General features: G+C 39.7%; 1 protein-coding gene across 16 annotated transcripts in view; it reads left to right on the top strand.

Annotated features, from left to right (window-relative positions):
- The window catches only part of TENM4 (teneurin transmembrane protein 4), a 1,656,871-nt gene that overhangs the window by 1,144,388 nt on the left and 486,691 nt on the right, over nucleotides 1-25,792 (top strand). For 3 of the 16 annotated variants that reach the window (XM_065029145.1, XM_065029736.1, XM_065029665.1), the window contains one exon: nucleotides 9,561-9,616. The exons of the other annotated variants lie outside the window; for them this stretch is intronic. The gene's annotated coding sequence lies outside the window, so the exon portion shown is untranslated. The remainder of the gene's footprint in view (nucleotides 1-9,560; nucleotides 9,617-25,792) is intronic. 16 annotated transcript variants of the gene reach the window in all.

Raw genomic sequence — 25,792 nt, 5'->3', positions numbered from 1 at the left:
ATGCAGGGCTGAAGAGCTGTAGGTATACCAAAGCACTGGTTAAAGTCCATCACTGGAGCAAAATATGCTTTAAATACTACTGTAAGACACTGCCTACAACATATCCCAGACTTGGCAGATAAATCACAGGTTTGCTCTTTCTCTTCCAGACTGTCTGTTGCTCTGGTGCCAATCCACATCAATCTCACAGCTTTGCTCTGGGGAGCCCTGTGGCTGGAATCCTTACTGTGGTTGTACTTTGGGACTGCAAACCCACTGTGGTGAGCACCGAGCAAAGCAGAAAGCAAATCTCTGCTAAGTCAACTTCCTAAAAAATATACTAAAAAACCCCTCATACAAAACTCTCATCATTGCTGTTCACATAATCAAATATAATTTCAATCCAGTTAAGGACAAAACGAATGGTTGTCTGGCCATAACCACTTGTGAAGAAGCTGGGAAAACTGGAGCATTGACAGATTTTTGTTTAACGGTTCACTACAGACTATGCTTTGGTCTGTCCATCTCTGCACAAGTCTGCAATAAACACTGAAAGACTATGGAGTTGCTCTCACTTTATTGCAATGTACGTCAAATTTGAAAACTAATTCAGCACGGGACTTTTTCAAAAGCTTGAGGAGACAGAGGTGTCCAACTCCATACATCAATGTTATTAACTGTATTACTAATAGGTAGAGTAACAGAAACAGTTGTGCAATCATCTCTGAATATTATCTAGGTATTTTCTATAGCATCACAAGATAACCAAGCACCCTAAGAGCTTACAAAATTCTCACGGAAAGTACTGATGGTGCAGGAAAGTGTCATCATGTATCAGCTTAGAAAGTTTTCTGAAAGTTTGCAGCTTGCAGTGCGTCAAAGTAAACATGGGAAACGAGAGAACAAATGAATCAATGGGCAGATGAGCTCTCCTTTTTCCTCTGTTTCCTGAATGAAAGCAACTACCGTACTTATTTTCCAGCTGAGAAATGAAATTAAATTGTCTGGGTACTTGATGGCCCACTGTTTTTAGAAAGCTATTAAGATGCTGCTATCAAGTAGAGGACAGCCTTCTTGACCCTCTTTAGCTGGCTTATCTAGTGGCCCCCTGATGACTTTATCACTGTGTAGAAGGCAGATCATCGGAGGTGACCATGTTTAACAGTGTCTTCCTCTAAGTGGCAATTTAGTGAGCAAGGGAACACACTGGACTAACTCCTCAATCCGAGGGAGGGGAGGGTGGACCTGAGGGAGGAAGGGAACATTTTGTGCTGGTTATCTTGTCTCTAAGGAGCACAGTGATACAACGGTTTTTCAATTACTCCAGCTCATGCTTTGGCTGGGATTGTGAATTAGAAACACTAAAGCTATGAAGTCTGTCTGGAGTCAGAAGGGTGTAACTCTGCCTTACAGAGGTTCTGAAGTGAAAATATGATTTTATATAATATGGGCTCTTCATTAAATGTATAAGTCTTAGATCATCATTCTCAACAGATCCCTGCAATGCTGGTAGTGGACAACATGATTTTACTAATGAGGTCCATCAATGGACACATTAGTCTAAGTCCTGCTCACTTCACTTGTCTCTTTATTATCCTTCAGTCAAGGGAAGCCTAACTGACTTTATTTATTTATTTATTTATTTATTTTTACTGAGAAAGGACTGTATGTATAAATAGCAAAGCAGATTTAATGCTCAAAGCATTTTTTTTCAGTCACGTCTTTGGCAAGAACTTTTTGACCTGACCTCATTTCAAGATCACTGGCAGTCTGAGCACCCCACATCCATGTTACCCTCTTGCCAGGGATGGTGTTTCCCATCAAGGTTCTTAAGCAAGGGAAAGCAGCTAGGTGGGCACTGGATCAACATGTTACATTGTGGGTCAGCAACCAGGATACCCAGATGTTGTGTGAGGTCTCTGCTCACACAAATACCTGGTATCTGGAGAAAGCTGTTTCTTGGGTCACAGACACATCCCTGCCAAGGCAGTGGCTACTCTGGCACCTGCCTCCACATGTTAGTCAGGCAGAGATTAAACGTGATGCTCCAAGGGTGTTAAGGGCATGGTCTCGTGTTTTCAATAACTGATCGATGAATGAGACCCAGGTTTTCTCTCCTGGACATCCAACACTTTCTGCCAGAGGTGCTTTCCCTCTTTTTTTCTTTTATTTTACTTTCTGGACTTTACTCAATGCTGTTGAAAGGGCATAAAGGTTCACCTTAAGGGGAACGGTGGCAGATAGCAATCATTCATCAAAAAGAATCCTTGCAGAGACAGAGGGAAGCTGAAAAGGCAAATGGCAACAAGACCCTCTAGGCAAATTTCTGGTTAAATACTTCTGGGGACCCAAGTTCAGACACTTGTTCTGGGAGCAAGCAGCCCTTCTCACATCCTGGCTTTCAGTGTATTTGTTTGCTCACAAGCCACACAAGAGCCCGAATTTTTCTGATCACGGAATGGATGAATGATTGTCTTCTCCGTCCAGCTCTGAACCTTTCACTCAGGATTTCTGAACCGTTCTTTTGCAAAGAGCAAAGCTACCCATCAGACAATGTCAGCAAATGAACCAGAAGGAGAACTGGTTTCACTCTGAAGTGAACCTATTGTGTGGGCACTTTAGAGCGTGGTGACAGCGGCTTAAGATGCTCCTTTATTTTTCCCTCTGTAGATTGTTCTTTTTAGAAAGCTGCCCTGCATCCGATTATTTTTTTATGATCTGAGAAAAGGCTATGGGAACTGTTTATCTTTTTGTGTTTATATAAGTTCTCTAATCTAAATCTGACCACTCATCCAGTCAAAAACAAAACAGAGTTTTATGGTACTCTGAGAAAGATCGTCCACTTGTAAATCTGCATATCAGCATTGAATCTCAATTAATTTCACCCTTGGCTAAATAAACTGCAAGGGATCTAGGTAGCTGAGTGATCTGGCCTTTTGGTTTAGCGGATTGTAATATACAAACTTGTAGGAAATAAAGGAATGGTTATAATTAGGGGGCATTACTCTGAGATAACATAGCTGTATATTTTATATTACTCCACAGTACAAATTCTTCTTTCTTCTTCTCTTTGCTTTGTTTTGTTTTGTTTTGTTTTGTTTTTTTTGGTAAAAGTCGTTACAGATCCAATTTAAGGAAGGTAATAAAAATGAAGAAGAAAATTCTTTCCCTGTAATTTTATAGGAATGCAGCATTTGAAGCAGCAGTATTTTTCAGACTCAGAGGACTAGCTTGCACTGACACAAGTTGCTTTCACAGTGGAAATATCCTTCAAATGCTTGGCTGCAAAATAAAATAATCATCAACTTGTTGAAACCAAGCCTCCTTGCTGCTGCACAAAATCTAGCTTTAATTACCCACAAGTAAAGAGAGGAACCTTATTAATATGGGCACTCAGATGCAGTTTCCAGTTCTGCTTCAGTTTTCATACATTAAATGGTTGTAGGATCAGACTTGAGAAGTCTCTGAGCTGTGCAGATGAGTACAAACACAAATAAGAGGGGAAAAAAACTAAGAAAGATGATAAAAAAGAGTCTTAGTCCTATGTGCCACTGTCATGCACAGCTCTCACAGATGTGTGCAAGGGAACAGTGTTTGCAGGATGCACAGACTTTAGACGATTGACATTAAATTTGGAGGGACTTTTTCTCTGGAGACCACTGACCTTTTGCCTCTGTCATGGTCCTTATACCTGCTACCCTAGACACCTGTGTTGGAGATCAAAGTTTTTCACTGAGGTTTCCATTGAGCGGAAGGGCCCTGGGGTCTTTCTGACGTGATGTGGCACTTAACCCTGCCCAAACCCCACCTCACAATCCTCTCTTGGCTGGAAATGACAACTTTTGTCTCCTTTCCCCTTTTCATAAATTAAATTGTGGGGGAAAAGGTTACATTATAACTGAAGTCAAGGGGAAAATTGGTCTTCGCATTCTTTATAACATCCACACATGTAGGTGCATTAGTCAGAGTCTACTTCTAAAAATTAATAGTAATAATAACAACAACAGTAATAATGTGCAGGTGAGTTGATTGCCTTCAGCTGAAAACTAGGTAGTTTCCATGGCAGTTAATGGTGTTTAGTGGGGCTCATCATGAAAATGATCTCAAGTTTCACATAGAAAATGAACGACCAGAAAAATAAGGAAGGCTTTAAGCCAATGCATACTGAGAGGATGTCAGAAATGGTACTTCTGCATCAACCCTGACCACAAAAACAGAAGTCCAGATGTCGTTGTTAATACCAGCATCATTTTCCAAGTAATTCAGGATAAGTGTCAGTAGTTTGAAGTATTTCCTGCCACACAGACCCATCTTACTGGGGACAATCCACAGCCCAACCTCCTAAACCGTACTACAGTCAAGCAGTGTTTTCTCAGTGACTTAAGAGAAACAAAGATTTTTCTCTGGTCTTCTGACTCCAGACATGGTTCTATCCAGGAGACTAGGTGTTGTTGGTTACTAGTGTGCCACATTTAGGACAAACTTGTTGAACTCAGGATGACTAGGAGCAGTTCTCAGGTATTTTTTCCCCACCCAAATACAATTTTCCAGCAGTTGGGAGTCTGATGTTACTGTATTAGGGAAGCTCTGTCTCCTGTGTACATCCACCTCGCTAGCACACTTGTTTTTTGATCAGAGGTCCAAGGACCTTCTCACTGTTTTTGCTGCCTGGCAAAGGCACAATCAGAAAGATTAGGGCAGAAACTTGTGATCTAGGATCTTTACTTCAATTTCCCTCTCTATACTTTTCCACTACAACTTTAAACACATCCTTTCCTTTCTTGACACCCTTTTTATTGATTTGAAGCAAGGTATCACAGGGATTCCTCTATACACTGGAGCTGAGGGGCAGCTAGCTTGTCTAAGAGCAGGGAAAGGAGAAAATGACAGATGTTTACATGCTATCACATTTGATAAGGGAAATCATACTTCTCTGCTGCTACTGGAGGATGACAAGAAACACATTCCTTCTTGTTTTCTAATGAATAATCAAAGCCAGTTCACTTGGGGATTCATCCCAGCTAACACATGAAGCAACGCCACAGTGGATTTTTTAGTGACCCAGAGAGGAGGACAGTGACCCCAAATGTGGGTTGGGAGCACAGCTTTATTGTCTTTTTTTTTTAATTTCAGCCTCCTTAATGACTCTTTTTATTTTTTTAAAGCCTTTGTTCTCTGCCTTTCAACAGATAGTTCTGTTGTGTGTTTATAAATAACTTTACGGACTGTTTTTACACACACACACACACACACACTACATTCTGCCAAGTGAATGGCAACACTGAAATCAAGAACCACGCTCCTCCAACTCCGAACAAAGGCATTGCTACTTCTCAGCAGCACCAGGATTTGACCTGGGGGTCCTCTGGAGCAGAGACTACAAAAGATTAACATTTCAGTCTGCTGAGCCCACCAGTGCAGTCTTGCCTTATCTCGTAAGCTCTGCCGGAGGAATGAATTACCCTAGTTCATTAAGACTCATTTTGAATTGTGGTGAGAGGTCACCACATAAGTCACCTCCAGTCTATTTTGCGAATAATATGGATTATGATAAAAGCCGGCTGGGAGGTTGAAGCCCAAGGATTTTGTTTTCTTTATTCTTCAAGGTGGGTAGAATACAGGGTGGGGAAACCCTGATCTGGACATTTCCTAGCACTGCATAGTAAACTGTAGAAAAGTCCTTTTTGTTCTTTTTCTTTTCTTTTTTTTTTTTTAGCCCATGAATGAGTGACCTCTTGATCTCTCTGACCCCTTTATTTTTGCCATGAAAGAACTAAAACTAGCTGTGCCCATACAAAATCTTCTTTCACTTCAGTTTTCTCATAATTAAATTCCCCACTGTGCTTTTGTTTAAGTGCTCTGATGCTGCCCTTCGGAATTGGGCAGATGTTTGACTCTTTGAAATGGTTTTTTTTTTTCTTTTTTAATTTAGCAGTGGTCTACAGTTAAGGCATGTTCACCTACATCAGGAATAAATGAGAAATGTTTCTATAGTGGCATCCATGTCTCACCATCTAAAAGTACTTTGCAAGCGATACGCTGGGTTACAATGAACTATAATTTGCATTAAAACATGCTTTGATGCACAGAATGCCGTACGCAATAAAACAAAGGCTCTCTCCATGATGGGTAGATTACTGGGAATACGTTAATTACAGTTGTAGACCTCTTCAAACCTAACCATGTCAAATGTAGGTATTGGAGGCGAAGTCTGAAGGCAGATGGCATATGATCTGCTTTAATAACTTATGTAAAAGTGAGTGGAAGCCAGTCATCAGGGAAAATATTTGAAAACAATATTGAAGAAAAGGGATGTGTTTCAAATATTATCAGTTAGTTCTGTGCATGCATATTCCCACTGGCTTTGTGAGAGCTGTGTTAATTCTTTACTGTTGAAAGCACAGTCTTTAGGAGAGGAAAGGTAAACTTGGATAATGTTTAAACCTGGTATTGAAAACACAGTTTTATCAGGATTGAACAAAATCCAGATTCTCTTTTACCTTACCATTTATCAGGCCTCCATAGACTATGGTTATTAAAGATGAGCATTCATATAACATTAACAGCTGATTGAGATCAAGGCATCATTTTGCTACTTGCTGTACAAATAGACTGAATTTTGCCCCAGAGGAAAGACAAGCTTAAGATTTACCAGACGTCAGTAATATACTGGCTGAGCTAAATGATTCAATGCTCAGGTTCTGCAATGTTGGGCTTAGATTTGCTCTGAAAAGATGCATGAATCCAATAGGTCTGGGCAAAACTTCCTACATTCCTCACAGAAGCAAGCCAAGCCCTCTGGCATCTCTCTCTTGGCTGCATTTCAGAGGTGCTCTGCATCACACTATTAAACCTAATGTCTAGGTACACCCCTGATCAATTTGGGGACCCAGGACTGTGTACGCCTCTGCCCCATCTTTCTTACCCATGTGAGCAATCCAAGTCAGTATAACTTTAGGTAATGTTGTTACCCAATTTACTTTCAATTCTGTGCACTCAAATACAAGCCAAATAAACTTGAAAGAAATAACACACAATCTATTAAATAGACATGTACTGGCAACCAACTTGCACTAAAGGCCACCCCCCTTGGGGACAGCCTGGTTTAATTATCCACTTGAAAACATGTCTAAGGTTTCCAGCACAATTTTTTCAGTCTTGACTTGAAAAACAAATTCCACCAAAGGACTGATCTTGTTCTGATCCCTCAGGAGAGTGCTTAGGATAGGTTTCAAAATGTAAATATAGTCCAAATATTTTAACCAAGAAAAATTAGGTTTCATATTAAAAAAAACCCTCTCGATCTCCAGTCTTGGAATGACTTGCATTCAGGTTTGTCTTCCCATGGGATGCTATTACTGGCAATATCGAGTGTAGGCAAAGTGAAGCACAAGGAGGGTTCAGATCTCAGCAGACAAGGCAAGAATAGCTCCTGTTCACCTTATACCTAGAAACTAATGTCAGTGAGATGTGGCTGTGGGTGAGTTGAACAGTTCTGTAATCTCCTTCTTCCTCCCCATATTTTTCAAGAAGGAGGATCATTGCACTTTCTCCAGCCCTGGCTTACAGAAGGATGGATATGTGGGAGGGGGGGAAGAGAGAGACTTAAAATGTGTCAGCTTTATCCTGGGAATGGCTGCACTGAAATAAATTATTGCCTAGCAGGGAATTATCATTTTTGTGAGATCTTAAAAACCAACAGCTGTGAAATTGACTTCTAACCGATTTTAATTGAGATGGGCCAAAACTTAAAATATCAGAAATAAAAAGTCTGGATGCTTACTCCCCTTGCTGATCTGTGAATTTCTTTATAGCATTTACTGTATGCCTATTTCTTCTAGATATATAGAGGACATGCAGTTTGTTATGAAGTGGTACTTCTGACATCCTCAGACTGTGTTGAAGTTCAGAAACATTCTGGCCACATTATACATAGCATTATATCAAGATATCTTTTTCTTCTCATCTGAATTCTACACTGTTTACCTATTCACTTTTCTCTGCTTGCTTGGAAATGTCACATCCCAAGAAGTAGTTCTTGGAATACCTGACCACCCAGAAATTTTTAATAATGGTCACGTAAGAAGTAGATCAGAATAGATCAGAAACAGTGTGGCCAGCAGGCCCAGGGCAGTGACCATCCCCCTAGACTGGGCACTGGTGAGGCCAAACCTCAAATCCTGGGGTCAGTTTTGGGCCACTCACGCCAAGAAAGCCCTTGAGGTGCTGGAGCAAGTTGAGAGAGGGTAACGGAGCTGAGGAAGGGGCTGGAGCACAAGTGTGATGGGAGCAGCTGAGGGGCCTGGGGGGTTCAGCTGGAGAACAGGAGCTGAGGGGAGACCTTCTGATCTCTGAACTGCCTGAAAGGAGCTTGGAGCCGGGGGGGTCGTTGGTCTCTTCTCCCAAGTAACAAGTGATAGGACAAGAAGAAATGGCCTTAGGTTGCACCAGGGTAGGTTTAGATTGGATATTAGGAAAAAATTCTTAATGGAAAGGATTGACAGACATTGGAACAGGCTGCCCAGGGAAGTGGTGGCATCACCATCCCTGGAGTTGTTTAAAAGACATGTAAATTAGGTTCTTAGGGACCTGGTTTAGTGGTGGACTTGGCAGTGTTGGGTTAACAGTTAGACTTAATGAACTTAAAGGTCTTTTCTAACCTTAAAGATTCTATGATTCTATAGTATACATAGTTTACATTGTCTTTTCCTCCCTCAACAGGTATTCAAGCTAGAAATCAAATCAGTCCCTCAATTATATAGAATCATAGAAAGGTTGGGTTTGGAAGGAACCTTCAAAGATCATCTAGTCCAGTGCCCCTGCCATGGGCCAGCACATCTTTCACTAGATCAGGTTGCTTGAAGCCCCATCCAAGCTGACCTTGAGTGCTTCCAGGGATAGGTTATCCACAACAGTTCTGAATAACCTGTGCCAGTGTCTCACCACCCTCGTCATCAAAAATTTCTTCCAATCTAAACCCAACCTTTGTAGACTAAAAACATTTCCTCTGGTCCTGTCAGTACAGGCCCTGGTAAAAAGTCTCTTTCTTTCTTTCTTATAAGCCCTCGTCAAGTACCAAAAAGCCACAATAAGACCTTCCCAAAGCATTCTCTTCTTCAGGCTGAACAACCCCATGTCTCTCAGCCTTTCTTTATATGGGAGTTATTTCATCCCTCTGACAATTTCTGTGGCCCTCCTCTGAACCTACTCTAACATGTCCATGTCTTTCTTGTACTGGGGGCCTCAAAGCTCTTAAGATAACAAAGCAAAAAGTAGCTGGCTTCCCAAAAACCAGCCCTTGTCTTGTCAGAAGAAAATTATAAAATTCTATGAAGAACATCAGTGATAATGAATTGTGACAGGTAACTATGGCCTTGCAGAATCTTGGAGGTGACCACTGGCCATGCTGGACATTGTTGGGGCTACAAGAGCTGATGTGATCCCAGGAGTGTTACCTGCCAGCAACTGACCACTAAGATTGAGCTATTACTGGTCTGAGCTGTAGCTAAGGCTATAGTTAAAGGTTGAATGTGAAATGTTCTCTTTCAGGCAATTTATGGTTCCTTTTATTTTCTATGTAGGTATATATTTTTGTAGAAAGAGCTGACATGTGAAAAGCAGGACCCATTTCATTTTGGTAAGTTTTCAGATGTTTGGCTGTTTACCTCTTCCATACTCATGCTTGTTCAGTCCTCTTCCAAGTGACAAGAATTGCTTGATCAGGCTCAAGCCATCTTGTTCTTCATCTTGGAATATGCACCATTACCAGTTGCTTCCTTGGAAGTTCTGACATTATTACAGTAGATGATTATAAATTAGCTTACATATAGGGGGAATTATTTTCATGCCTGAGTCTGTTAAATGATGGATTATGTTCACTAAAATCACAAGTAAGACTTTTTTTTGGTGACAAGATTGTGAATATTAAAACCTTTTCTTTTTTTTCTCAAACCTGTATAATTTGAGAGAAAATACTGAATATTAGCATAGTTGTTAAGATATCTGCACGGTAGCTACAGTAGCTATTGAGTGCAAATATGAAATAATAATGATAAAAACAGGGTAGTAATTTTCACAGATTAATGACACAATGTGCATCATTGAGAAAGTATATTCAAATTCATTTGTTAACTATTTTCTGTTCACAAGACTTAACTTTGAAAAGCAGGTTTCCTGAAATTCTAAGTTGATTGTTTTTGTTTTGGTTTGGTTCTTTGTTGGTGGTGGTTGTTTGCTTGCTTGTTTGCTTGTTGGTTGGGGAGCGTTTTTGCTTGATTTCTTGTTTTTTTGATTGGCTGGTTAGTTTTCATTTGCCTCTTTTCTTTTCTTTTCTTTTCTTTTCTTTTCTTTTCTTTTCTTTTCTTTTCTTTTCTTTTCTTTTCTTTTCTTTTCTTTTCTTTTCTTTTCTTTTCTTTTCTTTTCTTTTCTTTTCTTTTCTTTTCTTTTCTTTCCTTTCCTTTCCTTTCCTTTCCTTTCCTTTCCTTTCCTTTCCTTTCCTTTCCTTTCCTTTCCTTTTCTTTTCTTTCTTCCTTTCCTTTCCTTTCCTTTCCTTTCCTTTCCTTTCCTTTCCTTTCCTTTCCTTTCCTTTCCTTTCCTTTCCTTTCCTTTCCTTTCCTTTCCTTTCCTTTCCTTTCCTTTCCTTTCCTTTCCTTTCCTTTCCTTTCCTTTCCTTTCCTTTCCTTTCCTTTCCTTTCCTTTCCTTTCCTTTCCTTTCCTTTCCTTTCCTTTCCTTTCCTTTCCTTTCCTTTCCTTAACATCACAAAAAAAAACAAAACCACTAAGTGAGAAGCACATGAAGCTGATAGTGCAGAAAGACACCTGGATTGTATTGTTCAGGAGTTAGTAAATTGAACTGAAATTTGGATGGCATCCTCCGTGGAGCTGTAGGCTTCCACACAAGCACTAAGGTTTGTCATTGCATTCAAACCGAGTTGGCCATTCTTTCTACCAAAACAGGTCCCCTAGGGATCCAGATGGCCATGGCCACTCTCCATGAGACACTTTCTGTTTTGGTTTCATAACCAGAACAAATGACGGGAATGTAATAGAACACAGATGGCAATTCAGAAATTGCAAGCAATCTATTAATCTTTGGGGGCTACTATCACAAAGTAAGGAGTGTAACACTACTCCCAATTTAATTGAAAATGCTCTGCATAAAGGACAATTAATGAGAAATGAACAATTTGGTGTTTCAGGAGAGATGAAATGATGGAACCTCAGGGTATATCAAAGATTTAAGCATTGGATTTTACTCTCTCCTGTGACAGGTGGGAAATTACTTAGTCATACAAATGTATGCAGTATCTTATACTCTGTGGTGCCGTTCTGCAAAACAGGCCTAACTTCACCCACTTGTGATCTTGTTTTCCCCCCAGCATACCCTGATGTCAGTGGAAAAACAACAGGGTTGTTAAAACCATTGGAACTGATGCCATGAAGAAAGTTGGGTTTTGCAAGTTGATTACTAGAGCTAACAATGTCGTTGCTGTTGTTTTGCAACTAACCAGGTTTAATAGGTTCCATCTCATATCAAAAAAGGTGTATTTGACCTACTTTATAAAAGTACTTTGGAAGAAATAGGACATAAAAGTGATCAGTTGGAGAAGTTTGTTTTGTTTTGTTTTGTTTTTTAGTGATTTGAATGCAGATTTGGATGCAGGAGCTCCTGAGATTTTTATCTCTCTCTCTTTTAATTATCACATTTGCTCCCAGTCTATATAATTATAAGATGGAGTACATAAGAGCTCCTTTTACCAGAATCAGGGAGTGTGGGGATTCGTTATTTCATTTTGATAGCTGCAAAGAGTTTGGCACATCTCAAAATTTTAAATGTCAATACGATGCCCAGTTTTGGCCCAAGTTTTGGCCTTTGTCTTCAGTAAGAATGCTGCCTTTGATTCCATGTAATCAGTGCCAAAATGCATTGGCGTGGAGACTTTACAGAAACAAACAATTTTATTGAGCACAGTGCTTTCTTGCTAGCGGTTTGTTCAAGGACAGCATAAGCTTTCACAAAAACTACAGACAATTTCCATTAATTTCCTCCTGGTGTACTGTTCTAGAGGAGGTCAAGCAATCTGTTTGGACATCAGATGCTCTCACTTGAGATTTTTCTGATTCAAGGTGAGGAAAGATGAAAAGCTGTGAGTGCAGGTTATTTTGAATAATGCTTGTTTGGCAGCAATTGCTGCTTTTTGTTCTTTACAAAGAGATTTATCTGGGAAAAAAAAAAAAGGCAACCAAATAAAATAACCCTTAACACAATAAAAAGTGTTTAGGTTGTTGTAAGGTGTGTTTTATTGATTGTGTTAGATGTTTGCTACAAGTTCTGGAGAGGTACTTGTATTTCAGTACTCCAGTTTCATTGCACTGGCCTTGATTTAGTATCTCAGATCTATATATTTGTAAGTATGCATGGGAGGAATTTCATTAAAGTGCACTAAGCTGGGAGATGAGTTTGAAGGAAGGAGCGAGCACTATCAGAATGAGGAGAATGTAGGATGGGGGGAAACTTTTTTCTGTTTGGCAAAAATGTGTTGCTTATTATCCTCCTGGAAGCCTGCAGTTGCACAGCAATCGAGGCAATGTTTTTGTAATATCGAGAGAGGCACCTTTAATATCACGGTGAGAATGCTGCTTTAGGTAAATGTCTCAGGCATTCTGCACCTGAGCTGTTTCATAGCTTCATCTCAATACACACATGCAGATGACCTGGGAATTGCCACACTGAAATAAATAAATATATATTTGTGTAAAAAAGCATAAGGCAGAATTCATCAGCATGTTCAAGCCCATGAATTTTGGTGTCTTGTGAATTGAATTGGGAGTTCGATGGCAAAGCTCCCTTTAAACTCAATCTATTCTATGCAGGCAATGGAGTCTAGAGAGCTATTTATCTGACCCTGAGGTGGACACCTGCATTTGACCAGCCAAATGACTTTCTAGACTCCACTGACTGTGCTGATTAGGTCTCCTCTGACTATAACTGAAGTGTAGACAGACACCTGCCTCTTGTGTAGAGGTCTAATTTCAAGTGTCTGAATCTGAACCTCAACACACCCCTGCTCTACCAGAGCTGAAACAACAACAGCTACACACTTCAGAAGAAAAGAAGATTATTTATATTTTACGATGGCCCCGTTAGTTTTTCCTGACTCTACCTGGTGGTCAATGTACCACCCAAATCATGAAGATCAGTGATTTTTAGCACTATTCTCGTTGCTGGTTTGTCTGAAAATTAGCTTCTGATGCTGTTGACTTTTCCTTATTGCCTTTGCTCACATTCAGTTTACCTGAGATGTACTGAGCTTCTCTACAACATTAGCAGATTCAGTAGTAGGATTAGAGCACCTGCTGGGATTAGTCCAGCAATTAATAGCTAAAATATACAATCAGACTTTGCTCACTGGTTATAATTGCCATTTTTAGCTCTTTCAGTGGCAATTTTACAACAGATAAAACTATTTTGTTTCATTTCTTTGCATTTGTATGTGTGTATGTGCAGGTATGTATATCCTGCATATCATTATCCAGGGATTTATATGGTAGGGAGAATAGATTGTGAATCGTGCTTAGAAACCTTAAGCTTTTCCTTAAAACCTTATCTCTTTCTTCTATATTTTTTATTTGCAGTCTCAATCTCTATCTACGACTTATTATGTTAAGCAAAAATTGCTACTGTCTGTTGCTTCTGCAGTTCATCTATTCACTACATCATTAATCCAAAATTTGCACAGGAAGACAATTGACATTTCTCTTATGGTAAGATAGAGTTGCTAGAAGACAAGAAACATGGAAACTATACAGACAACAGGATTTTAGAAAGCTGTTATTTTTAAACCAGTGTAGAGTTATTTACTTTTCTTGCTTGACAGCTGCAGTCAGGAACTTTGTAAAATGTGGCTGCTAATACAGACTGCATATTGGTTTACAAAGAAAAAAATACTGTTTGTTCTGTACCCTTCTGCAAGTCTGTGCACAGATCAGTTGATTTCTTATGTTATGGTGGCAAGGATACACCAGCCAACCAAAAAATATCTATTGGGCCGACGTAGGCTCACTGCCATAACTTCTTCCCCAGATTAAGGCCCAAATTCACCTAATTTGCTTTAAACCACTTTAAAATGTGATGACACTTTTTAGACAGGTATTTGACTACTTGATAAAAGGTTCAGTATTGCTGTGTTGGATTCATGATTTATGTGTCCATAGGTCCCCATGCTACAACATGGTTAAAAATTAGGTCATCTAATTAACTAGAACTCAGGAGATTTTGATTAGTGACTCTCTGACACCCTAATACAGTGCAACAAACTTTGGGGAAGACTTTTAATAAGGGATGTTGAGCTCCTTGTGGTCTGGCAAGCAAGCAGATGAATGTTCATGCAGCCAGTCTCTGAACACCTCCAAACGCAAAATGGGAGCTTGCATCCCAGAAGCCACAAAAGGCTTTATCTTCTTACCAAGATTGCTTGTTTTCAGCTAACTGAGCAGTTAGATAGAGACAGGAAATTTATAAGAGCCAGCTTGGAAAGAGAAGTGAGGAGTCTATTTTAAGAACTATTCCATAGAGTAAGCCCCCTTCACCAAGTATATACAGATTTTCCTGAGTGTTATATATATTAGATAGCCATCTACTGGATATTAATATCAACAATCGTGACTTATCTACTTATAAAGGGGTTGGAAATGCTTATATGAGCTCTGTGATGCTGTGAGTTTAAATTTGCTTTAGTCTGTGGATGTCTGTATTGAGTGCTATTGAGTTGTCAGTATAGCTTGCAGAGGGATCCAGGTTATTTGCATGCACTACTTAAAGAACTTGAGCCTGTTAGCTCCAAGTGAGCTCTCATTACCTCAAATGGATTCTTAGTCATCAAGAACCTTCCCCTTTTAGGAATCATAACATACAAAAGTTAACCAAATGCTCACGGCTGATGCACTCTTGGCTGTGAATACCAGTGTATAAAGCTTTTAGCTGTAACCTGATTCACATCTGCTCTCAGCACTTAAGCTGATGAAAAGTGACAAGCCTGAACCACTGCCACTGACCCAGCCTCTTTCTTTTTGTTAAGTGAAAGGCAAAAAATCATACTAATTATTGATAACAATCTGTAGTTTCCCAACTCTTTGCAGCATTATGCAGACCATTTTCTGTGCGTTTCTAAGCACAAAGTACTGGCTTCAAGGGTCACAGTCCAGTTAGTCAAGAAAAAGCACCAGGACTCATTATGGGGATACATGCCAATTCGGAAAAGGTCATATTTGTTCTCTCCTAGCAGCCCAAAAACCAAAAAAATTACCCCTAACCTTCTCCTCAGGCTTGAAATGGTTATCTGTATGATTTACTATCTGATGTTTGAAAAAGTTTGGGTTACTTGAAATGTGCACATGAACAGCTTTCCAACCACATGGATAAAAATCTTGCAATAAAATCCATGCATCCAGCAGCTCATACATGTGCTCAGTGCTCAGAGACCTGCCAGTTGGATGTGCTGTAATGTAGCAGGTCACTGAAACCCCGCAGCGAGTGGAAAACCATAAATATATTCACCTGGACTGCAAATCTGCAAGATCCTCTTTGCTTTTGCTCTTTTTTTTAAGGTTTTTTTCTCGGATATCTCTTGATTTTGGAAACAACTCTGATTTTCTTTTCCAAAGGGATGAGTAACCATCACTGCACATCATCATGTGCCTCCTTGTGTTCTCTGTATGTAGAAGAGATGACTCCTCCTTTAGTGCCATTTGGGAAGCATAAAGCTTCTATATATCCTGGTGCCAGTTCCACTCCCTGGCTGTAATTCTCTCTGCATTATGGTATGTGTTGGGTTCATGTGTGCACCTGGGGTTTGCATTTCCAAGCCAAGCAGAAGTTGTGTCACCATTCAGCACATGGCCAAACTCACACTAACAGGTATTAATGGAATATATTAGCTCAGAGTTGTAGGCTTGTCAACACAGTCACACTTCTTGACCTGAGCTGAGTTTGGATTCAGTGATCTTAAGGGTCTCTTCCAACCAAAACGATTCTGTGATTCTATGATTCTGTGATTCTATGATTACATGACATGACAGTATGATGTCTGCTCACAAAATATTGCCAGATCTATAAATGCTATAGAAGTTAGTGACTGAAGGGTGAAAAAGGATCCCCTTTTGCCTAGATTCTCTCTTTTCCCAAGATATATGTGTAAAAGTTAGAAAAAAAAAAAGAAAAAAATAATAAAAAATAATAAAAGCTATTGGAGAACATTGAGGAGCAATTTCCAAAGTTAAATCCTTTAACTACCCTGACTCTAAGAGTGAAAAGCATAAGATGCTTCAAGAGAAACTCAAACCAGTCAGCTGGCATGACCTACAGAGGCATGAATTTGCTGTCATTATCCATTCGAATAGCAACAGATTATGCTACTGGGCCATGAAAATATGACCTCAGTTCAGATCAAGTGATTAACAATCCAGACTGACAACAAAAATTTTTAAGCCACTCAGTATATTTGAGGACCTAGTTCATGCTTTTGTATGTTTGGACTTAGGGAGGTGATGGTATTTATTAGCAATCACAGGCTGGTTGGGGTTGGAAGGGACCTCTGGAGATCATCCAGTCCAATCCACCTGCTAAAGCAGATTCACCAGAGTAGATCACACAGGAACGTGTCCAGGTGGGTTTGAATGTCTCCAGAGAAGGAGACTCCACAGCCTCCACAGCCTCTCTGGGCAGCCTGTTCCAGGCTCTGGCACCTCAAACGAAAGAAGCTTCTCCTCATATCAGATGGAACCTCCTGTGTTTCAGTCTATGCCCGTTGCCCCTCATCCTGTCATTGGGCACAACTGAAAAGAGTCTGGTCCATCCTCTTGACATCCACCCTTGGATGCACGTAGAGTCAATAAAAGTTGCCAACAGTTTCAAAATACTCCATTTCTAATACTCTTGATTCCTTCAGCCATGAGTTCTACCAAGGATTCAAGGCTCCTGCATTCAAATGACATTTGAGATGAGCACTGGAAATTAGTCTGATGCTCTTTGCTTGGCTGTAGGTCACATCTTTCTGAAATCTCTACTGACCATTAAAATTAACAGGATGGGGAGAGTAGGAATGTTGTTTATGGAGTCTGTGACATATCTTTAGCAGCAGCAAGGGAGTATTTAACTACTGCCATGTGGGCAGCTCTCTGCACTGCTGCTGCAAGCACAGACTCCAAATAAGTATAAACAAAGGGAAAAAAAATTAAAAAGGAAAACTTCATAAACCTGGTTGGGTGCTGTACCTGAATGACATTCTCTATGATTTAAAGGCAGAAAGTCAGGCTTCCCTAACAAAAACAGTAACTTTCTGTTCTCTGTCAAGATATCCTGAGCAGTTGAATCTACTGACAAGGCACCTATTCTGGATAAACTATTTTATCATCAGTATTTTGATGTCTTCCTTCCCTAATAGCCCTAGTATTTTCATTTATTTAAAACATTCTGGTGCTTCAAGTGTTTTGTACCATTTTAAACAGCTCCCTCGTCTCAAAGATGCTGACATCTCCCAAGCCTGTGTGCTCCTTAGACACCTTCTTTGTCATCATATACCCATATTCTGTATATTTACCTTCAGAAGTCATTCCTCATTAGTGAATCCTTATACTTTCCTGTGAATAAAGTGCTACCGCAGTGACAACATTTAATGAACCCCTGCTGTTTTGACATATCTTAGACTTCATGAGACTTGTGGTTATGAACGCGGCAATAGTCCCAGAAAGCTGCGCTTCTTACAATCTTCTGTGGATCGTCAGAGTAGGATTGAAAGCTGACAATGAAACTTTGACAAATATAGTCTTGGGAGAAGAGACTCCCTTCTTGTAGGAAATCCTTGAAGTTTTTCATCTCTTACTCCTTCAGATGTCAAGGATGAATGAATTCCTGCCATAGCTTGAACCAATTATTCACTGATCCAGAAGACAAAGATGCATAATCTGTAAACTATGATACTCGTAGTATGTAAAATGATTACACTTTAATCTTAGATAAGGAGCATCTTCAGGATAATCTCAACATGTTTGCCATTCCAAAAAAAAAAAAAAGGTGATTTTAATAATTATTAGAGTTTTCTGAATAACCTTATTTTATTATTGTTATTATTATTTCTAAAGCTTTTTATTTGTGAGCATCTAATAGGCAAAGTTTTCCATTGTGATGTGCCCTGCATCCTGCAGTTCTCAGATTTCTGTGGCACAAAGCCACCTGCTTGCATGGCCAGCACTGGGAAAGTTGTCAGTGAAAAAGCGAAATACGCTGCAGAAAAGGGGAAGAGGGGACTGGTGTGCAAGGAAAACACATTTCACAAGAAATAATATTGAATCCAACTTAAAAATAATATAAAGAGCTTCATTTATGTACTACTGTGACTCAGATGCTAATGCTATTACATACATCCCTTACGCTCAGATCGTATCTAAGTAAAGGGTCTCCAAGTGCTTTATATATAAATAAAGAATGGCAGTCCATTTCATATTGGGTGAAGGAGGTGATGGTAAGGTAAAATAACTATAAAAGTGAGTGGCAGAGAATGCACAGATGAGCTCAGCATATAACCTTTTCCTCCAATACTCAAAATATATTTTTCGACCATGCAAAGGTGGTTTGGGAGAAGAAATAAAGCTTTTTCCTTTTCATAGAAAATCTGGGTGCTGGGGTTCTCTTGTTTTGTTTTGGTTTGGTTTGGGGTTTTTTTGTGGGTTTTTTTTTTTTGTGTGTGTGTGTTTGTTTGTTTGTTTGTTTTTTGTATCACTGTATTTATGGTAAGTAAGAAGTTGACTTTGTAATGGTGAATAGTCTCATGAGTTTGAGTGATATTTTAGAGTGAATTATTTTCTCTTAGTGGCTATACCAGCCAGGAAAGAGAAGTCTTCATTTTCTTCATAAATGGAGGAGAGAATCTATCTAACTCTTTAAAATAAAAACCCTAAAAAAGTGAGTTTCGCTATGGCTTTTGCACAGGACCTTTAAGTCAGATATAAAGAAAACATCGTTAAATGTGTAAGGCAAGAAAGAATGTGATCTGGTTGCTTTTATCTGCCTTTGGCTAAGTCTTTGGACTCCCTTGGATCAGTTGTACCGGTTCGTTATACATTTATTTTTCTGAAAACCATGCTGATCGCTTCCAAGCACTGGAGCCTGCCTGTTAATTGCTTCCTTTTGCTTCTTGTCTCTGTAAATTCTTGACACCCTCTGGCTGTATGAGGCCCATGACTATATGGCAAATGTCATTCTCCTGTAAGTGCAGAATAAATTCAGAATTATTTGGCTTTATGGCGTTAGTGCCAGACTCACACCACTGTAGCAAAGAAGGATTGAGTTCACAGTAATCCCTATGACAAGATATTGGTAAGAGCAGCGATGTTTTTGCAATGCAATCTAACACTTAGATCTAAATCAGTAATAGCTATCATTCTCTTCAGGCACAATTGCATGGGGCTACATCCTCATATGCATTTATAATTTAAGCTTCCTTGTGTAGAGCTTGATATTTGATTATGATTCATTCTAATAGTAAAAGCAAATAAAGCCCCTTGAGGGAGCAAATCAAGGTGTTTGGGGTGTATAGCACAGTGCTGGAGATCTCACAGGAGACCTCTCCAGATTCAATTCAGGGATCTGCAGGTAACACTAGAAAACAGAGCTTTAGATAATCCATCTTTGGATGAAAACTAGGATCAAATCTCTCTTTTTTTTTTTTTTTTCCATAGGCATTTACAGAGTAAGTGTAATACAAGACAAAGACTAATTATGAAGTAGGAGCATTTGAGGGTGGAAATGCTCTTTTCAGAGCTGGAAATGCTAGCAAACGTCTTGCAAGTCCAAACATATTTGGGATTCTTCAAGTCTTAGAAACAGATAATTAGTCAAAGATCTCACCCTTCATTTAAAAAGGAAAAGGTCCCCAGATTTTCAAGTCACAAAGAACCAGCTTGAAAACATTTGTTTGGCCCATAATTGCGATTACAGAATGTGTCAACCCTATTGGATGGCAACACCACCACAAATGGTCTCTTCATCTCATCAGGTTTTCTCACCCTGTCTTCTCGGCTCTCCTGTTCATTTGGCTGAGAAGAACATTACAGCAGGTCATCCTTAATGGATAACAAAGTTTTGCCTTCTGGATTTCAAACTGGCATGGCATCCTGCCATTTTTTTTGGCTATTTAGCAAGTTACTTCCTTCTCTCTGATTCAGTGTCTTCATCTATAAAATGACCTCCTTCCTAAACCACTTTTGAGTTCCACTGATTGCTGGAAAAGGTGAATATGAAGAGTGGAACTGACACGTTAGAAAGAGAGGGCAGCCACTTTGGAAAAAAAAAAAAATGGGAAAAGCAAGGAGATCTTAAATGCAGCATTAGAAAAACTGAGTGACAGAATAGGGAAGGAAGTTGAAAGCAAAGGAAATGGATGAATGTGAGAGGTCAGTTTAATGTGGGGGCATTTATGGGGTGGTAGCTAAGTAACAGAAGAATCTCTATTGATCAGCTCTGAGGCTATGCTAGCAGTTAATAACAAAGGAATCATCACATCATAAGTCTGGAAGGGACTCAAAAGACCCCAAGGCAGGATCAGCTGTATCTCTGTCATTTCTGGCACATTTCCGTAATTTGTTCTGAAGATTTCCTTTCAAGGAGACTTCACAGTCTCCCTAGACAATTTATCTCAGTATTTTCCTTCACCTTAGAAAGTTACTCCTGATGTCACATCTGAATCTTCCTTGCTTTATTTTAAAGCAGTTACTTATCCTCCTGGCCTGAGTGGATGTGAAGAAGAAATTATTCTTTTCCTCTTTGTGGCCGCCATGTAAGCATTTAACCACAGTTACAATGCACTTCTTCTAGCAATTTTCCACAAAATACTTTCTCCTGGAACCTTTCCAGGTGATCCACATCTTCTTTGAAGTAGAAAGCATAAAACTGGGCAAGGGTTTTTCAAACCTGCTCCCGTGTCGAGAGTTATCTACCATCTGATGTTCTTATATACCAGAAGATGCTCAAATGTCAGCTCTTTAGGAGGAAATCTCCAATATATCATCATTGTCCTTAGCTGGACCTAAGTTCTCACACCTACTGTTTTTTAGACAGAGACAAGAACCACAGAGCTCAATCCACCAGCAGGGTCTCAGGATTAATTTCTGCTATGCAAAAACAAGTTGTTTACAATGCAGTGTACAATGTATATCTACTCTTCTGGAACTAGCCATGCAGGTAGAAAACGAATGTCACTTAAGGCTGAAGTAGATTCCTCCTGGTGTCCTGCATATCAACAGATGATATGTCAGGAAGGATGGTAAGCATATATCATCCTTAAAGATGGACTTTTAGAAAATAAAAAGTGTTTTCTTTCCTTCTTTCTTTTTTTCTTTCTTTCTTCCTTCCTTCCTTCTTTCCTTCCTTCCTCCCTTCCTCCCTTCCTCCCTCCCTTCCTCCCTTCTTTCCTCCCTTTTTTCTTTCTTTCTCTCTTTCTTTCTTTCTTTCCTTCTTTCTTTCCTTCTTTCCTTCTTTCACTTTCTTTCTCTCTTTCTCTCTTTCTTTCTCTCTTTCTTTCTTTCTTTCTTTCTTTTCTCTTGACTTTGTGAGCACTTTGCAAGAAAAAAAGTCTAGTAAGCTGTTGTACTTTCTACTTTTATTATACTTATGCAGGACTTCACAGAACCCTCATGTCCAGGCATGTCCAGAGGAGACCATCCATCCTGCTCATACATCCCTTTGTTTTTGCAGCCGCGAAACTGTGATGTTAAAAGTAATGAATACAAACCAAGTGCCATCCACACCAGCATCTACTGGAGAGCTGTCTCACCTGCTCTCGCTGCAGCTTCAAAGTACTGCATGCTTCATGCTAGCAGGCTCTAGCCACAAAGGACCAGTAAAAAAGCTCTTTCTGTCCAACATGAATTAGGACACTCAGTTAAAAATTCATAGGAAGATTACATAAAACCATATGCTGCCTTTATTTTTCCCCTTTTGCATTAAAAATGTACAGCTGCTCTGCATTAGACATTCCATTAGCCTACGAGTCTCACAATCTGGACTTTGTAGTTAACAATGGGGGGAGGACTAACAGAGAGGGGAAAAGGGGGAGAATGAAAGTGTTTTAGGCACAGTGTTCAAGGCTTCCCTAAAAAAAAAGGCAGCGTATAAGGTGGATTGAGAGATTAAGTGTGGGAGTAGAAGGTCTGCTGAAGAGTAACTGCATGTTAGAAGAGACCTGTTTTCGGAATTATTGGCTTGCCCTCAGAACCTCTGAGCACCATCAGCAATAATTTAAATGATATAACCTGTTTCCTCTGGTCATTTGGGAAGAAAATTTAAAAAAAAAAATCTATATTACAAATGGACTCAGGAAATGTTTAGACTTGTCTAACAGTGTTAAGTCGCAGAGAGTTTTATGGCCACTCCGTTTCTTCTGCAAGAGACCCTTTAATTTAGTTGGAAGACTTGAAGGGTCCAGTTTTACTGTTAGATAATTGACTGTGTTGGGCAGTTAATTGCTTGGGATTGCTTGGGATTGATATGTGACCACTTAATATACTGACAAAGTGAATCATATTGCAGTAATCTTTCTATACATTATAATGAGATGCATTCCAAAGAGTCTTCTTCATGATATTATGTCAGGAATTGTCCTAGAATGTTGTATAGAAAAGCTTGTGAAGTTGCTGGTAGGTACACGTGCGCACAGTGTGTCAGAAGCGATGGGTCTTATTTACACTGTGAACTCAGCTACGTGTATTCGATCATTGCAGGTGGCATGTGCCATCCCCATATGAACAAACCAAAAAAAAAAACCCAACAAACCACACACACACACAAAACCCCCACAACTAAACACGGCAGATTATCCACACAGTATTTAAAACCTCCTCAGCAGTCAAAGGAAGGAGTATCTTGTTAATCATTTATGAATTATGAAGGGGTTGTTTCATTTCTAATCTAGTCATATTGGAACATCTCTGTTTTAATTGTTTTACATTAAATATAAAAGCAAAATATAGCACCAGAGCCTATTGTCTCCCTACATGACTGATGCCCAAAGAACTGTCTTGTATTTTCAGCATATGCTTTTTTCTTCTTGGTCTTGTCCAGTATTAAAAATCATAAACATTACACTTTCTTGGATTGATTATAGATATTCACACTTACGTAAGATGAGAAAACTGAACAAATATTTTTTTGTTTGAGTCACAAATGAAATTTTAATACAAGGCATTGAGACATGTGATGCAGTCACCATTGCTAAGCTGCATGTTTAATTAACCACTGCCTGAGTGCAGGTACTAGGCAACAAGAGCACAGGAGCACATTAAAGTGTCTTAATTAAATTATATGCACTACGGCCATATTTAATTGTACACAGGACACGCTTTCTCCTTGTTTTTATTCCTACCTGTCTTTGTTTTCTACATCATGAAGTACATGGAGTATTTTCAAGGTACATTTTATTCACAAGAAAATACAGAGGGTTTTTTCCCACATTTTTGTGGTATGGATAGAATTTACTAAGGTGCTTTGTTTCTCTAAGCATGCTGCAGGATGATCATACTGATATAAGGAGCATCACAGTGAGTAGCGTGAACGAATCCTCACTTCAGACCATACTCTTTTGACAATTAAACTGCGTATCATGCACCAAATACAGCTTTCTATATTTTTGTCTTGGTCTAGCAAAAAAATTCATACATGGATGTATGTAATGCCTATAAATTTGTGTCTGATACCCAGTTATTTTGTAGTTTTATGCAATCAGATAGGTTTCTAATAGTTTAAGCAAGTATGTTTCTAAATTAATAGTGCTGGAGTCGACCACTGTAAACAACGCTGTGGATAAAACATACATCAATAAAGCAGATATTTCAAAGTTTGCCTTAATAATATAGCAGAATAAAAAGAACTGATCTGAAAGGCTGAGACCTTGGTGACAGCTCAGACCAGATGTCATGGCCAGACAATCTCTGCTCTCCTCAGGAACACTGCTGATGTGCTGCAAAACCTGCAGCTCCAAGAACTGTTAAAATGGGCCCGTTTCTGCAGGTTTTAAGGAAGCATCTTGACCTTTGTGTCTGGGGAACACAGTTTTGTGTGACTGTGAATCACTCTGAGCGAGCTGCTGTGCGCCAGAGAGATGCAGCACAGCTGCCCTTTTTCAGGTCAGTGCATTGAACAGGAGAAATGCTGATGTGAACTCAGGCTAAGCTGAGGCATTGCAGTAGTGCCTGTTTCTGCCAAGCTTGAACTTGGCCACAGTCTTAAAACTGAGCCTGATACAGCTGGATTGGGTAACACTGGTTTTGGCCAGATTTTCTCTTTGTGCTACAGGGAAACTTTTCCTTTGCTGCCAAGGCTGGACGTAGTAGTCTGTACTTCACCCTTGTGTTTGCAGCAGCATCTTAGTCCCTTTGCAGGGACAGAAAAGATAAACAAAAAAACTTTGTTCTCCACTGCAAAATCAACTTTGAACATCACTCAGAGAGCTTCTTGGAAGCCCTTCCAGTGCAGCACAAGTCTTATGAGGAGAGGTTGAGGGAACTGGGGCTGTTTAGCCTGGAGGAAAGGAGACTGAGGGGAGACCTTTTCACTGTCTACAACTGCCTGAAAGGAGGTTGTAGCATAGAGGGTGTTGGTCTCTTCTCCCAAGTAGCAAGTGACAGGAGAAGAAGAAATGGCCTCAGGTTGCACCAGGGAAGGTTCAGATTGGATATTAGGAAAAAATTCTTCCCGGAAAGGGTCATCAGGCATTGGAACAGGCTGCCCAGGGCAGTGGTGGAGTCACCATCCTTGGAGGGGTTTAAAAGGCATTTAGACGAGGTTCTTAGGGACATGGTTTAGTGCTAGAGTTAGGTTAGGCTACGGTTGAACTCGATGATCCTGAGGATCTATTTCAACTGAAAGGATTCTATGATTCTACGGTAAGGGAAATATGATGAATTAGCCCTTTCCATTACTATCTCTGCCCTGACTTCTCTCCAGGTAACCTCTTCCATGCTGGAGCTTGCTTTGACCAGTTATGGCTTGAATGGCCTTCTTGAGAGGCAAGACATCCCTGGCAATGCAAGGCAGGAGGCCACTCTTCACTGGTGACTTCACTCTTAACCAGATCCTGGTTCATGGTCCAACCAGAAAAGTGAGAAAGAGGACTACGCAGTGAGCCCTGGATGCCTACAGTAGAAGTGCTGGGATGCAGAGTGATGGGAGCATGTGAGGTGGTATCAAATCAACATCATTTTCAGTGCATGAGACTTCATATGCTCTTGTAAGTCTTTCCTAGTCTGGTGTTCTGGAGAGTAATGTTGACCTTTTAATCTTTGCAAGCACAGATGTGAAGTAATAATTATTGTAATGGGCACTTCACCCATAGAGCCATCAGTCTCTGTCACAGTCTCAAGATGTCAAAATGGGCAGGGAGGATGTGAAAAGTCCCCTGAAACCCTCTATCCTTTACAAACCTTAAAGAAACCTAATATTGTACCAATGTTTTAAAAGGGTAAATGGAACAACCCAGGTAATTATAGTCTTGTCAGATTGACATTGATCCCAGGCAAAGTAATGGAATGGCTGATGCAGGGCTCTCATAGTAAAGAAATAGAGGAGGGTAATGTAATTAATGCAAATCAATGTAGTTTTCTGAAAAAAAATATATATCTTGTCAAATCATCCTGATGTCTTTTTTATGAGATTACAAGTTTGGTAGAGAAAGGTAATAGTTTTGATGTAATAGACTTAGGCTCCTAGAAGTCTTGACTTTGTGCTGCATGACATGTTGATTAAGAAACCAGAATAATACAAACT

This window comes from Columba livia, chromosome 1 (genome assembly GCF_036013475.1).
Source record: "Columba livia isolate bColLiv1 breed racing homer chromosome 1, bColLiv1.pat.W.v2, whole genome shotgun sequence".
Taxonomy (NCBI): Eukaryota; Metazoa; Chordata; class Aves; order Columbiformes; family Columbidae; genus Columba; species Columba livia.
This window is presented reverse-complemented; position numbering and strand designations above follow the sequence as displayed.